This window comes from Myotis myotis, unplaced genomic scaffold (assembly GCF_014108235.1).
Source record: "Myotis myotis isolate mMyoMyo1 unplaced genomic scaffold, mMyoMyo1.p scaffold_m19_p_58, whole genome shotgun sequence".
Lineage (NCBI taxonomy): Eukaryota > Metazoa > Chordata > Mammalia > Chiroptera > Vespertilionidae > Myotis > Myotis myotis.
The window spans coordinates 254,283-269,765 of NW_023416366.1; the positions used below are offsets into that span (position 1 = coordinate 254,283).

At 52.7% G+C, this 15,483-nt stretch overlaps 1 protein-coding gene across 3 annotated transcripts in view; it reads right to left on the reverse strand.

The window, feature by feature from the left end:
* Positions 1-13,154, reverse strand: part of SNPH (syntaphilin) — a 40,066-nt gene extending 26,912 nt beyond the window's left edge. For 2 of the 3 annotated variants that reach the window (XM_036311618.1, XM_036311616.1), the window contains exons 1-2: positions 13,039-13,154; positions 12,678-12,784 (exon numbers count right to left, since the gene is read on the reverse strand). The gene's annotated coding sequence lies outside the window, so the exon portion shown is untranslated. The remainder of the gene's footprint in view (positions 1-12,677; positions 12,785-13,038) is intronic. The other variant, XM_036311619.1, reaches the window with a different exon arrangement.
* Between the last annotated feature and the right edge of the window lie 2,329 nt (positions 13,155-15,483).

Below are 15,483 nucleotides of genomic sequence, written 5' to 3' on the forward strand. Positions count from 1 at the left end.
CTGGCGGACACCGACCTCCCCGCCCTGTAAGAGAAACCCCAGCACGGGCTCTGCGGACACAGCGCTCTCAGGTGTCCCTCCCGCCTGCCTTCCCCGGAGCAGCGAGATCTTCATAATCATGGGGCCCCTGGGGTGGTGTGCAGAGCAGGACCACCCCCCCGGAAACCTAGCTCTAATCAGACTGAGCATGAACTTTAGCCTCCACATCTGAAAAACAGGGCTCCGGTGGTGAAATTTAATTAGATGATGCATGTGAAGAGCCTGGCACACCAGCTCCTCACATGCCCAGGGACACGGGCTCCTCTCCCTGATGCCATAAACCAGGCCCAGAGACAAGTGAATAATTCACCCTGAGAGGGTCATGAACGAAAATGTGCCCCCTCGGCTCTGACTGGGTATTTTTAAAATGTTAAATATACTTATATTTATAAAAGCAGCTGTTATAGTCTAAAAATAGCACATACCTTTTAAACAAAAAACTCCAGTAGTGGTTTTGCTACTTAAAGATAAACCACTGCCCCTTCTCTATTTTTTTCTAGGCCTAGAAAAAAACTTTTTTCTTTTGTGTGTGAGTGTGTGTGTGTTTCACACAGTTACAGCCATGGTACACATGCACCTCTGTATCTTTAAAAAATGTAACATGGGCCGAAACCGGTTTGGCTCAGTGGATAGAGTGCCGACCTGCGGACTGAAAGGTCCCAGGTTCGATTCCAGTCAAGGGCATGTACCTGGGTTGCGGGCACATCCTCAGTGGGAGATGTGCAGGAGGCAGCTGATCGATGTTTCTAACTCTCTATCTCTCTCCTTTCCTCTCTGTAAAAAATCAAGAAAATATATTAAATAAATAAATAAATAAAAATATGTTTAAAAAAATGTAACATGTTTTAAAAATTGCCTCTAATAGGGTATATGCTTTATAAAAAGTATTTTATGGGCTGCATAATATTTCATTTCACGGGTCCATCACAGTTAACATTTAGACTTTCTCCCTATCAAAAAGAATGCCTTAACAGATATCTGTATAAGTACGTTTCTGTATTCAGAATGGTCTCCTCAGGAGGGGCCCCCCGTGGATTTATAGGGTCAAAAAGTATGAAGATGCTGCCGACCGCTTCCCTAAAGGGTTGAGTGGCTGTTGACAATGCTCCACCATAATACGTGCACATCAGCTGTGCCTTCCCTCGACAAGGCCGTTGGCGTTCAGCCTGGCCTCCTAAAAGGCAAGGAGTTCAAGCTCATACACAAAACTTCACCAAGGTGATGGTTCTGTGCCTCTCTGTCCTCGGGTGGGGGGGGAGGGGTTAGGCGGGGAGACCCGGCCTCCTGGAGAGACCTGGCTCAGAAGCGGCCCAGCTGCAAGACCGGCAGCGGCTCCCCAGAGCGCCTTCCCTCGATAATTACAGCACTTATCTGCGGGGTGGCCCTGGCAGGGCCATGTCAGTCAATATTTACCAAGTGTCCACTGCGCGGGGCCTCCTCCCTCAGCCCCTGTAATCGAAGCCGTGGTCAGGAAGGGCAGGCCCAGGAGGGCGGAGTCTCTGTGCCCAGCGCAGGGGGAGGAAGCCCAAGCCGGGTTCTGAAGGGTGGATGCAGAGCTGTCTGCTGTCTGCAGGGGAGACACGAGATTCAAGGCAGGGGCAGGGGTGAGCACCGCAGAGGCACGAAGAGGGAGGAGGACAAGGGGTGTGGGTAGACCAGACAGTGTGGGCAGGGAGCAGGGAGGAAGGCTGGCAGTGCCATGTGAGTCCCCAGAAAAAGGTTTTGGGCAGGACAATGACAAGGTCGGGTCCACGTTACAGAAGGAAACCCTGTACCAGCTCTGCTGGGAATGGGCTGGGAAGAGACGAGAGGCATGGGAGAGCTGAAACGGGAGTAGAGGAGCGAGAGAAGCAAAGAGGGAGTCCAGGGAAATTACGGCGGTCGACTCTTCAGGGCCCCAAAGAGATGGGCTGTGGGAACGTGGAGGGGAGAGCATCATGGTGGTGCCCAGGCCCCTGGGTGGGTGGAGTGATGGACACTAGTCACTGTCCACTCAGTGTCCAGTCCCCCTCTCCCCTAACAACAGAACCCCATTTTGTTCAAGGGTGGCCACGGAGCCAACCTAAAGCACACGAGCAGCCAGAGTGACGGTGGCAGCTCTGGCCCGTGCACCGTAAGCAGCAGCACCTGGGCCAGTGGTCCACTAGCCTGCGAGGCCGGAGAGAAGCGGGCATCGCGCCTTCAGGGGCTCGGGGCCTTCCCAGGTGCCGAGAAAGCACTGGCCTGAGAACCAAGGCCTACCAACGCCCGCGGAAGGAAGTCAGGACCAAGCAGATGCCCTGGGAGTGCTGAGACCCCCCCACTCCCCCCCACTATCCAGGGAGAGCCCCACCATCCATCGCCCCTGGGACACAGCAGACAGAGCACGGCGGTGGGAGCCTCTGGCTCACAGGCCCAAGGCACACTCCACCTCGTGGTACTTCAGCGACCCCATTTGTAAAATGGAAATACATCCCCCCCTCTTCCCCCCCCCCCCCCCCCCGACACCCACCCACACACACAGCTGTTGTGGTAACCTGACCCGGCCTGCCTTGCGAGCTCTGGCTCCCATCACACAGTCTTCTCGGCCATCTTCCCCGAGCTCGCTCTGCGTTCGCCTGTGTGGTGCCCTCTGCCTAGAAAGCCCTTCCAAGCTTCTAGGTCCTTATCTTCCAAAGCTCAGGTCCAGCCCGGATGCCCAGCAGAGCTCACAGGAGACAGAGGTCGGGGCTCCTCTGTGGGCCCCACATGCTCCTTTGGGAGCACTTCTCACACCGATAGGACACAGGCTGCTTACACACATCCCACCTGGGGACCACGAGCTTCCATCTTTTGAGGACTTCTAAGCGCCCCCCCCACACACACCTCCGCCCACCCCCTCACAGCTTAAGCAGCTGGGCTGCTGCTGGGAGGTGTGCAGGGCCGTGCAGAGGGATGAAGATGCCCTCAACCAGGCTCTACACAGCCCAGAGTAAAGCAGAGAAGGCTCCCAGCACTGGCCCAGCCACACCGCCCACCCCCAACCCAGCCAGTGTGGAGCTCAATAAACCTTCTTTAATGAACACAGGGCTTCCCTTCCCGGGCCTGTGATGGCAATAGATGGTTCTTGAAGTTGGGATGGTCAGCTAGAGGGGTCCGCCCTGGCCTCTCCCCCACAGGAAGGCACTGCTGTGCCCATTTTATAGACAAAGTGAGAGAAGCTCAGAAGGGTGACCTGACTTGCTTGGGGTCACAGGAAGAAAAGAAATTCAGGCACCCAGCCCTGGGCCTGCTCCCTCTGTGCTGTCTTTCCATGATTCTGCACGTTAGTGGAGAAGAACTGAATCCAGAAGCAGGAATCTCACAGGAAGCCAGGCCCTCTCTCACACCTGCACGTTCACATGTGCACACACATGTGCACACTGAGTCGGAAACTCCCACAGGGCCCTCTAGGCAAGACACAGACTGGGAGAAAATATGTGCAAAATATATACTTGACAAAGAACTTGTATCCAGAATGTATAAAGAACTGTTACAACCCAATAATAAGATGACCAACAACAAAATGATTGAAGATTTAAAGGTGGGCAAAATACTTAAACAGTCACGTCACCAAAGAAGATACATGGATGACAAACACACAAAAGATGCTCAACATCATCACTCATTGAAAAATGCAAATTAAAGCCACAGGAGATGCGACTACACACCTGTTAGAATGGTTAATATTAAAAAGACTGACCGTAGCAAGTGCTGGCAAGGAGTGGAGGACCCGGAGCTCTCGTACACTGATGAGGGGAATGTAAAATGCTACAACCACTTGGGAACTATTCGGGCAGTTTCTTAACAGGTTAAATATATATTTACCGAATAATTCAGCCATTCCACGCCTAGGTATTTAGCCAAGAGAATAGGGAAGTATATGCCCACACAACAACTTATACACAAATGCTTCCTGCAGCTTTATTTCTAAAAGCAAAAAGCCTGGGGGAAAAAAAAGTCCAACAAATGAAGAGATAAACAAATCAGGGTTTATCCTTCCATGCAAAAGAATACCACACAGCAATAAAAAGGAATAAACTATTGATATACACAACAACATGAATCTCAAAATAATTATGCTGAGTGAAAGATGCCAGACCAAAAAAAGAGTGCTTACTGTATGATCCTGTTTCTATAAGATTCTAGAAAATGCTACATAATCTGTAGTAACAGCAGGTCAGTGGTTGCTGGGGACGCGGTGGGGGAGGGAAAGGCACAAGAGGGCGGAAGTACCAAGGGGCAAGAGGAAACTGGGGGATGATGGAGGCGTTCATTATTAATCATGGTGATGGCTTTGTGGGTTAGATGCTAAGTAAAAACTAACCAAATTGTACACTTTCAATATGTGCAGCCTGTTGTGTGTTGACTATCTATATACATAAAACCCTAATATGCAAATAAACCTAAGGGCGGGATAACCAAACAACTGAACAACTGGTCACTATGATGTGCACTGACCACCAGGGGTTGTGCGCAGAACATGGCGGGCATTGGCCAAGGCGGAATGGTGGAGCAAGTGAGCAGGGGCACCAGACCAAGGCAGGGCACCAGTCGCTGTCATCGAGGTGAGCCTCTGGTGGTGGTTACTGAAAATTCTTTGCTCCTGTGTGCCATGGTCCTGCCCAGAGCTCACACCCACTGCTGGAGCCAGAGCTGCTGCTCACACCTGCTGTCGGCACCCAGCACCAGCCCCGACTGCTTGGCGCCATCAACGGGTGCGAGGAGCAGCTGCCAGCCCTGATCACCCCTAAGGGCTTCTCCACCTTCCCCTGCTCCTGAGGGGTGATCGGGCAGCAGCCACCGCTCCGGCCCTGGCCCCAATTATTCTGCACTGTCTATGGGTGTGAGTTGAGCCGGTGCAGTCAGTGCATGGGAGCAGTGGTGGTGGGAGCCGGGCTGCCAGCAGACAGGGGACCTGGAACTGTGGCGGAAGGAGCCGGGCCGGGGCGTGGAAGATGGGCCAAGACCTGCCCCTGTGCCCACCGCAGCCTCATGGCTCACAGTTCCTTTCAAGGTGCACGAATTCATGCACTGGGCCCCTAGTAGTTCAATAAAGCTGCAACAAAGAGAAGGAGGGGCAGGGGAAAGAGAAGCAGAAGGAGCAGCAGCAAGCAGGGTGAGTCTTACTTAGGACGCCAGGCACACACACAGACATACACATGTGTGTTAAGGATGACGCTGCCACCTGGCCTCTAGGGATACTTAAGTCTCTCAACCCAGGATTCTATTGGCTACTTTTCATTTGCTCATTTCTTTTTCCAAAGTACTTCCTGTGGGCCTGGCTTGTGCTGGGCCCTGGGATTCAGAGGTAAAGCAAACAGTCCTTGTCCTGGGCAGTTCGTTCCATCAGTCATGGCATAGCCTGCCCCAAATTCAACCTGAACATTTAGCCACGTGCCCCAAACACCCCAGCTGGCTCCCTGCTCCCTTCGCAGGACCTCTCAGAGATCTTTCTGGACCTCATTTTGCTTCTAGCCTTGCCCCTCTGGGGAGAAGCCTTCAATGATTGCACTTCTCCAGCAGAAATCGGTCTTTTATCTGTGAACACACACCCAAGCCAAACCCCAACTGATTTCTAATAACTGACTAATGAGATCTGAGCCAAGTCTGCACAGAATCACAGGAATTCGGGGTGGGGGAGAATCTGAAGGTTTCAAAGCCCAACATCCATCTGTTTGAAGCTCAATTTCTCTGACCCAGTTTGGATACCTCCAGTGAGAGGGGAGCTCACTACCAACTGAGGATGCACTGGGTCTTTGGAAAATTAGAGAAGTTACAGTTCTTTCTAACTGTGGATGGAAGGGCACGGCATTTATTAAGCACCTACTGTGAGCTGAACCCTGTGCAGGGGGCTTTGCACATGTGGGATTTCTAATCTGGCTTAATTCTCATGCCAGAGGTGCCCTAAGAGGCTGGAGCTATGATTATGATGCCTGTTTTTACTGCTGAGGAAACAAGGGCCAGAGAAATCAAGTGACTCGCCCACGTCACAAAGTAAGTCCATGTGGAGACCGAGGTGGCAGCCCAAGTGTGTCCACCTCCGAAGTCCGGGCCTTCTGTCTCCGACCGCTCAGGGCAAAGGGCCTGCCAGCGTCTAGATCTGGAGCCTGGTTTCCTTCCCCTGGATGCTGACCTCTGGGATTCCTTACCCTGACCATCTCCTGCCAGTCCCACCCAATCTGAGGCTCCTCCTCTCGCAGGCACAGAACCCTCCAAGGCCCCTCCTGCGGGGGTGGAGAAGGGCTTTCTGAAGGGAGTCGGCCCAGGTACCAGCCAGCAATCCCCATAGCCACCCTCTCACACAGGTGCTATAGGGCTAGGACCTAACATTCGGAAGGCGCGCAATCCAATGGCAGCTGTTACTACTATTTCTTCGAGCCAGGCGCCATTTGTATATCTTTATCAGGCTGAATAGCTCCCCGAGGGCAGGACCACACCTTGGCGCCTGCCTCAGAGCAGACACCCCGGGCATTCTGGTGGAATGAATGGGTGTAAATACTTCTTTTCGTTCCCCCACAGAGGCCGGGATCAAGCCTTACCACGGAAGGTGCTTGATGCATATTTGATTAATGGGAGCCGCAAAAGAGAAGCTGTCATTAGAGGTTTCCATCGGAATCCCAGAACGCCCTGCAACCTGTCCGTGGGCGTCCTCCCGCGAACTCGGAACTCTTCTGGGGCCTTTCTTGGAGAACGCTCCGGGCTTCCTCCACAGCCAGATCCCGACACCCCCTCCGTGGCGGCCGCGTGGCAGAGCCATGCAGGTCCGGAGGGACTGCTTACCGCCCAGCCCTCACCACGACCCCAGCAGAAGGCGGCAGGACCTCGGCCGCAAGGCCAGCCAGGCTTCCAAGGACAGGAACTGCCCCCCACCGAGCAGCTGCCAGAGCCTCTCTTTAGGCCACCTCTCCAGGCGGCTTCTCTGCCAGGCTTCCCAGGCCGTCAGCCAAGTTCCCTCTTCTGAGGCTGCCGACCAAGCTCCCAAAGACCCAGTGGTAGGGAAGCCCGGCTGGTGCCAACTTCAAGGGGGCACAGAGGTGTCTGGAGGCTTCGGTCCCTAGAGACTCGATCCCGACAGTGCTGCCCAAAAGGGAAGGGGCACAAACAGGGCCTTTGACGCCGGAGGCCCAGACGCAGATCACAAGCTGCCAAAGAAACGTGTTCCCAGCCTTGCAGACAGGCATGCCCCGGCCCGGGCGCCTTTCCGGCCTCCCCTCCCTCTCCGACCTCATGCTCAGCTCACAGCTACTGAGCTTTAGTGTCCGACACCTGGCACTTGACATCGCAGGACATGAACCGATGGTCCACCACACTCACGTTCTAATATGTGCATTTAAAAATGTTGACCACGTTTTAAAAATCAAGAGATGTCATGAAGGAACATCCAGATTTCTGTTTTATGAATCAGAAGATCTGGCAACACAGGGCCCAGGAGGCGGCTGGCAGCAGCCTCTTTCAAGCAAGCCTCTCTCCATTTGCCGCGGTCCCTGCACAGCCCAGCCTGGTTTGCCTCTGTAGACAACTGGGTTGGAGGTCCCTGGCTGTGCCTGTTTTATGGTGGCACACAGACCTCCTAATGACAGTAAGAGGTGGATGGCACCGTTTCCCCATTTTACGGATGAGGAAACAGAGGCTCTGGGAGAAAAAGTCACTTGGCCAGGATTCGAACCCAAGCAGCCTGACTCGAGTCAAACACAAGGACACCCGTCTACGGCAAAATTAATGGACAATGCAGTGTTTAGTAAAGCAGAATGCATTCAATTTGAAGAAGTACTTCCCCCCTGATATTATACGGCCTTCTTTCCGTGGGAGATGGAACTGTTAACATGCTCTTTCTCTCACTATGTGGTAGTGATAGTAAACAGAACTCTCACTGCCCTTTGAATGTCCTTAGATGGCAAAATAGAACGCTGGCTAACCGAGGACAGACTCCCCAATGTACCGATGTTTGAAATCTGAGGCCGGGGACCGCTGCTCTGCTATGAAACCTTCTCTCCCAGGAAGACAGCCTGCTTCGGCGACTGCCTGGCTCAGAACCCCCAAACCGCCTTATCTGCAGCGCATCCGCATCCTATCACCGAAGAGGTGGCTTCTGAACTGAGCCTTTCCCAAGCCCCGTCCCTGCAGCAAACCCACAGAACACTTGTTCTGGCCTCTTGTTATATTTATCTCATTCTTCCTCGAGTTACAGTTATCTGTATCCTCTCCACTCCCGTGCCCCCTAAAGTGGTTACAGAACAGAAGAAAGAGCGGCTGAACTGTCAGCCAGTGGGAGCTGGCGAAGCCCTCAGAGACCACCTCTGGCGCTCATTTTGCAGGTGTGGGGAAGCAAAGGGCCTCGCCTCGGGCCACCCAGGGAGCTGCTGGCAGAGCCAGGCGAGTCTCCCAACTCGCGCCGGCTCTTTCCACTGCACCAGGCCGCTTCCTAGACACTCCCTTTAGGTTGACTCAGCACCTCAGTTCAGAGGACAGCGCTGAGCATGTGACAAATGCTTTGTGAATATCTGTCTATTAAGAGGTGCAAAGCGCCCAGGGAACACAGGCCTCTCCCTCTCCAGGGCCCTCAGCCCGAGCTTCATTTCACCCGCATCCAACCTTCACTCTGTGAGCTGCCCATCAAATGAAGAAACGGCCCCTCAGGCCCCTGGTGACCTGGATGGAGATTGACTGCGTGCAGCTGAGAAATGCCATTCCCACGAGGCCGGAGTTATGATCCCAGGCTTGCTGAGGGATCGTGGGTAAATGCCTTCACCTCTCCAGGTGTTAGGTGCTGCAGACAGGAGGGATGGTGAGAACAGATGTGAGGAAGATTCCCCAAGTTGTAGGCACCTGACAGGCTTTCCAAGAGGAATTTCAGAGTCCCGCCTCCATAAGCACCGGAGGAGGGAAAGCTTTAGGCCCCCCTGGGGCACACGGGTAGCTCCACCGGAAGGGTGGCACACAGTGGGCTTGAGCTGTCCCTCGGATGTCTGTGGCTACTTTTTGGGTTGTTGGGATCAAGAGTCAACGAGACTTTAAAACTGTTTGGAAATATCCTAAGCTGGGTAGAACATTTATCATCGTCCTCACCATCATCCTCTTGCATAAACTCAAAGCTGAAAATAAGGAGCTGATAATGGTATCAGCTCTCTAATGCTTTCCTGGCCTCTGAGCAGAAAAGACCACCCCTCCCACCCCCAGGCCCATCATAGCCCATATCAGGATTATCACAGTTCCTAGACGGTTTACCATACCTACACGTTTAGATATTTGTCTCTTCCGTCAGCTTCTTAAAACTAAAGATCAACTCTTACTCTTTCCTGTATCCCCTGCACTTACCCCGCGGGTAATAAATAACAGATGCTGATTAATGTTTCTCTGGACAAGGAATCCCCTTCACGCCTATTCTGGGACAAGGTGGCATTTAGGTCTTTCACAGCCAGTAGATTCATCCAGTCCTTTTGTGGGACGGGAGCACCGACATTCAGAGGGAAGCTGGTTTACCCAAAGCTGCTCAGTCAATGAGAGGGCACAGACTGAAAGCAGCTCTTTGACTCCCAGGACAGCGCGCTTCCAGCTCAACTTTCTCAGGTTTCACAACAAATTCGCCGTGTAACTCTGGGCAAGACCCTTTGCCTCTCTGCCCTGACTTTCTCACTTGTGAAATTGGTAAAATTATGGCGCCCACATAACGGGATTTTCTGAGGAGTAACTGAGTGCCCCTGTGTAAACCACACAGCACATAGGAAGCCTGTCTGTCGTGATTGCCATTCATTCCGAGCCATTCTCCGTGGTAAAGGGCACCCACCACCCACCAGCACAGCAGAGCTCACAGTGAAGGAAGGCTTTTCAGCACCGATCTATGCACGTTTCCACCCAGCAAGTCCTCTGCAGTAATTACTTCAGGGAAATACCTTTCCCTTCTCCAAACCGCGGTGCGCACGTGCAGCGTACACACACGCACAGTGATGACAGCAGGTCCGACGGGGGGCAGTGAAACTTTTGCAAGAGCGTGCTCTTTCGAGTCAGGCGGACCTGGTGTCAGATAATAGTTCTGCCCCTTCCAGCTGTGCAATCTTAGGCAAGTCAGTCTCTCTAAGCCTCAGCCTCATCCTCTCTCAAACGGGTATGCTTTTTAATGAGAATTACATGAGATAGGGAATGGTCTGGCACTCCATCAATGATACTGAGAGCAATAACAGTCCCATTTTTACTTAACAAAATCCACTTAAAAATGTCAGAACCTTAGGGATCATGTAGTCCAGTCCTCCCACTTTATAGCTGGAGACCCAGATCTTGAGAGGAGGTGTGATTGGCCCAAGGTCATCCAGTGAGGTGGTGGAATGAGACCTGAGACCTGGGTCTCCTGGTTTTCTACTGTGCATCCATTTTGGCTCACTTGATTCTGCTCATCTGCCTCTACCCCACAAACATAGCAAGTGGCTGGACTCACTCTCTTCCCAATCCTCTTCCCTTCATATTCATCTTAGCACCACCTGTTTGCCAACAACACCCCTCTCCCAGGCACAGCTAGCCCCTTTAAACCTGACTTGAGAAGGTAAAACCGCTGTTGGCCACTGGCAATGGCATAACAACAGTATTAACAACAGAAGTGACAACCAGGAACTTGCACAATGCCCTGTACTTAAAAGTGCCTTCACCTACACCATCAACACATTCCCAAAACTTCTCCCTAACCCGTTGGCTCAGGGACATAATTTCCTCAATCGTCCTGAAGACCTACTTTGTGCCTAGCCACAGACCAGAGGTTGAGGACATAGAGAGGAAAGACAGGGCCTCTGCCAGGAGGATGAAGGCAGGTGGAGACACCACAACTTCTTTTGACCCAAAGGGTACAGCAGCCAAGTCCCTGCCCCACGCCCTGGGGCGCTGTCTTTATCATGCCATCAAGAGGCAGAAGGTATCTGTGGAATAGGCTGGAGAGAGAAAGGGTAAGTGCAAGCCTGGAAATTACAGCAGGGAAGGAGATAAAGAATAGAAAATCTGGACACTAAACACGTGACTGCCTCGTCTCAGGGGAGATCCTAGTAAGAGACTCCCAAGAGGACAAGGGAGCAGCAGGGGGTCCACTTGAAACCAGGAAGCTTGGTCCCCACCCCCTGCTGGCACACAAGCTTCTGATGCTTCTGTTCCCTTAGCGACTCTGCCCTCAGATGCCAAGGTTTTCCAAACCCAGGGCCGGGCTATCTATGCCTCTTTGGGACCATCTTTTGCTAAAATGATGTCATAGCCCTTGCAGTGGGAATGTGGCTTCCTAGGCCCTCAGCCCAGCAGCCCAGCACACTCCAGCATCATTAGCCCCTGGCAGGGACACCTCCGCAGGGATGTAGAAGAGGCTGGCGGGGCGGGGCGGGTGGGGTACCAGGCGGAGAGAAGAGGACTAAAAGCAGCTACTCCTCTTTCCTCAGTCTATCTCCCAGCTCCCGTGTCTCTGAAAACCTACTATGTGCCAGGCACAGGTCCAATTCTAAGTGTTTCCTTTAATCCCAACATCAACCCTTTGAGACGTGTGCCCTTCTTCCCGACTTACAGATGAGGAAACTGAAGCTTGGGGAAGGGAAGTGACTTGACAAAGGTCACCCTAGTGACGGCACAGGGATGCCAGCAGAGGACTGCCTGGTGCCTCCGGTTCCACGAGACCCACAAGGTCAGGGTTTCACTTGAGAAGTCCAGAGTTGAGAGAGATCAACTGAGGAAACCCCAATTATTTCATAGACTCGAGTTTGAATCCTGGGTTGCTTTAAGAGACGGGTCTCCTGCCACATTAAAGCTGCTTGAGTGGCATATTAACATTGTACAGACCATCTAATCCAACTCCTGCATCGAACAGATGAGCAGACAGACACCCACGCCTGGAGCATTTTAAAATGGCTACTAGTCGCCTACTAGCAAGCTAAGGGGCCAGACCCCAACCGCTGGCACTTTCCCTACCCCACCCTGCCTGCAGAGACCACCGTCTTCTGGGGAGCAACTCCAGCTCATCCCACACCACCCGATGGGCAGAGAAAGCAGAGGAAACAGGCAGTGAGGACCCAGGCCTCCCTCATCTGCAGGGCGGAGGGAGGGAATACGGGGCTGCTCAGGCCAGTGGGAGCCCGAGGAGTGGAAGGAGGGAGCATCCCACCCCAGGAGGCTCCAGGGAGAGTGGGGCCGGGACCTCCCGCGTTAGAGGTCACGGGCATGTTCTCCTGATCTACTGCAGGGCCCGGATACTTCTCAGGGGGATATGGGAGGGAGGCCGTCACTGGTACTTGACCTTGGGTTGGGTGTGGGGTTCCAGCCTTCTTCCACCCCCAGGGAGCCTTGCTCCTCCTCCAAGAGGAAAGAGGCGAAGTGTTTGCCAAATGCTGGGAGAGGAAGACAAACAGCGATGCGGGGAGTCCCTAACGCCCTCTTCATCGCCCACCTGGGGCATCTTCCTTATGGCAATGAGTCTCCTCTAGTTGTGAATTTCACGGTGGCGGCGGTGGTGGGGGTGCAATTAGAAGGATGTAGGGGAAGGAAGGGAGGGTATGAGTGAGTCACAGTTAACCCCTCCTCGGCCGCTGCCCTCTGCGGATTCTACCGCAGCGAGCGGCCCCCGCCCGCCACCCGCCGCGCTGCAGCGCAGGGGCCCCTCCGGGTCGCCGCGGCCTCCTCACCTGAGTCCACTCGCCCTCTGCGGCCGCGCGGGCTCGCACCGCTCCGGCCCGGCTTGGCGCAGCGCCTCTGCAGTCGCTGCTGCAGCTGCCCGGCCGCGATCAGCAACCTGCGGCGGCGGGGAAAACAGACAGACAGGTGCAGGTGAACGCGGGCGGGGACCCCAGGCAGGGGAGCCCCCGGCCGCCGACAGCTGGGCCGCCGCGGCCGGAGAGCTTGGAGGGCGGGCTGCCTGCGGGGCGCCGGGCCCGCTCCTCCTGGCGGTGCGCGCCTCCCCTCCCCCCACCCCGCACTGGGCACCCCGGGCTGCGGCGGGCGCCGCTGGGGGGTGGGCTCGGAGGTCCCCGGAGACCCTGTCATCACCTGTGGAGGCTGCCATGGCCTCGGCTGCCCGGCCAGGGCTGCCGAGCTGCTCTCCGGAGCCCCTGCTGGAAGCGGCTAACTGGGCGCTCGCCGGGGCTGGGGCTGCCGGGAGGGCGGGGCGGGGAGGGTGAGGTGGATGGAAGGGATGAGCCAGTCGGCGGCTCGCCGGCAGCTGCGTAAGCGGCTGGTCTTCACTTTCCTTCTTAAAGAGATAGTTGGCCCCTTGCTCCAGAGGGCGTGGGAGCGGACACGCGAGCACGCAGAGCGGCGTCCTCTGCCACCTACACACCAGTCTGTACTGGGCGGTGGGGCATCGCGGAACGTGCGTTGGTTCGCTAAGCGGCTGTGTGACCCTGGGCGAGTCCCTTAACCTCTCTGGGCCTCAGCTTTCTGCTCTGTAACATGGGATGATGATACCCATCTGGCTTCCTGGCACACGTTTGGCTTACATGAAATAAATATTTTGATCTGAATTCCGTTAGGAACATATTTCACTCCCCAAACCAAGTATTTCTGAGTACCAGGGTTATTGAATGCAAACTGCACTTGGACTATTACAAAAAATGATAGCAAGAATCTTAAATATCTGAAAACGAACATGTTTTTTCTTTGAAGTTAAGATGGTGATTCATTGGAAAGGTGGAAAGAGAAACAATTACAACCTAAAAATAAATGTTCGTGAAACATTTTTCCCCACTGCCTTCCATCACTATCACGTAGTTGAACCCTGATTGCTGTTGGCACATCGATGGAAGTTATTTACTCCCCAGGCTGGTCAGCTGCAAGGACTGGCCGCGACCACCATGGAGGATCAGCTGTGCAAGGTCCCTCCCCACGGAGCAGGACTGACTTCGGCAGGGCTTTGGTGCCCACTGAGCCTGCCTCTTAAGTGTGTCGCTTGCAGAAGTGGTTGGCTAGTGCTTTAACGCGGTTTTGTTGCAGGGAAAAAAAACAGGTTTGGAGTGGATTTTTCTTGGTCTGGCCAGTCTTGGGTGGGTTTTTGACTTCATGCAGGAAAGATCTCACAGTATGAGTCCAGGTGATTTTGAGAGTACGTCTATTAAAGCTGAGGACAGTGAGACAAAGGAAGGTCGTAGGGGAGAAGAAGCAGCAGGAGGGAGCCCAGGCGGTACTCTGTTCTTACTCTAGGAATGTTACAAGAAAGAAGTGAGCCGCGCTGGGCTGAGTGAATTCACTGAGAAGTAAAAGTCACAGTGAGGGAAGCGAGTCTAGGCAGGGCTGCTGTCAGCTCACTGAAAAGTCTAGGATAGAAGAAGCAACAGGAGAGAGACTAGGTGGTATCACTGTGGCTCTCTAGAGACGTTACAGAGAGTGAGCCGCCTTAGGGCTGCTGTTAGCTCACTGAAAAGTCAGAGGAAAGCAGGCCTTGGAAACGGAATCAGGGTGTAAACCTGGGGCGAGCTGCCACTGCCGATTGCTCCCCCGGTTGCAAATCTCATGGGAACCCTTAGAGTTTCTAGGAGAGAAAAGTAAAGATGTACACCTGAGAGGGAAGAAAGTTGTGGGCGTGCTCCAGAGAGAGCCCACCTCAAAGTGAAATCTTTTTCTGTAGCTCTGATTTGTGGTAAATCACTCTACAACAATGCCTATAATTTTGCAATAAAGGCCTATAATTTTTTTTGGCATTGGTTACTTTCCCCCCGCTATTCAATTAAATTGAATTCTATCAGATGACCATTATTACATTATGTTTTGTGGGAAAACATGTAGAGCATTTGTAGCAGGAATAGGAAATGGTAGTGAAAAAAGCCATGTGAAAGGTGGCCTGATGTCTAAAAAAAACACCGATTGCTATATTAGCAAGTCAATTGATGAAATGTTTTATCTGCCCTAAGGCTCACCTAAATTATGTAAGTGACTTTTTTACACTTAAAGTAAAATCAAAGGAAGCCATGTTTTTTTTTTTAAATCAGGAGATAATTTGTGATCCTCATTAAAAATATACCTTTTTGTCTGACCCACATGTATTTTTGCTTGGTACTTAGAAGACTACATTTCCCAGAATTCTCCACAAGGAATTTCTCTAAAACTAGAGTACTTTCACCCACAATACTCCCATCTGGAATGGAGTTAGGCAATAAATAATTCTCTCCTCTGCATCATAAAACGTGATTAAAAAAAGAACTAGTGTTTAGTCATAATGTAAATTGCAAAGGAGGATTTTAAGCATAAAGCAAAATTGCTCTAAAGAAATCAGTAGTTTTGTTTTGTACTAATTGGGAAATACTTAAATTTGTTTAGTTTCAAAACAATTTTGATTCCACTGCTAAGCACACTGCTCCCACTGAATGCCATAATACAACCTGAACAAAATGCAGAGAGCAACTACTTGAGGAGTCTGAAGAGAAAATATTAGCAGGCAAATTAGGGAAGAAGGCCACTGAACTAGTGAATTCACCATTTTTGTTTCCTCTGGTGTCCCCT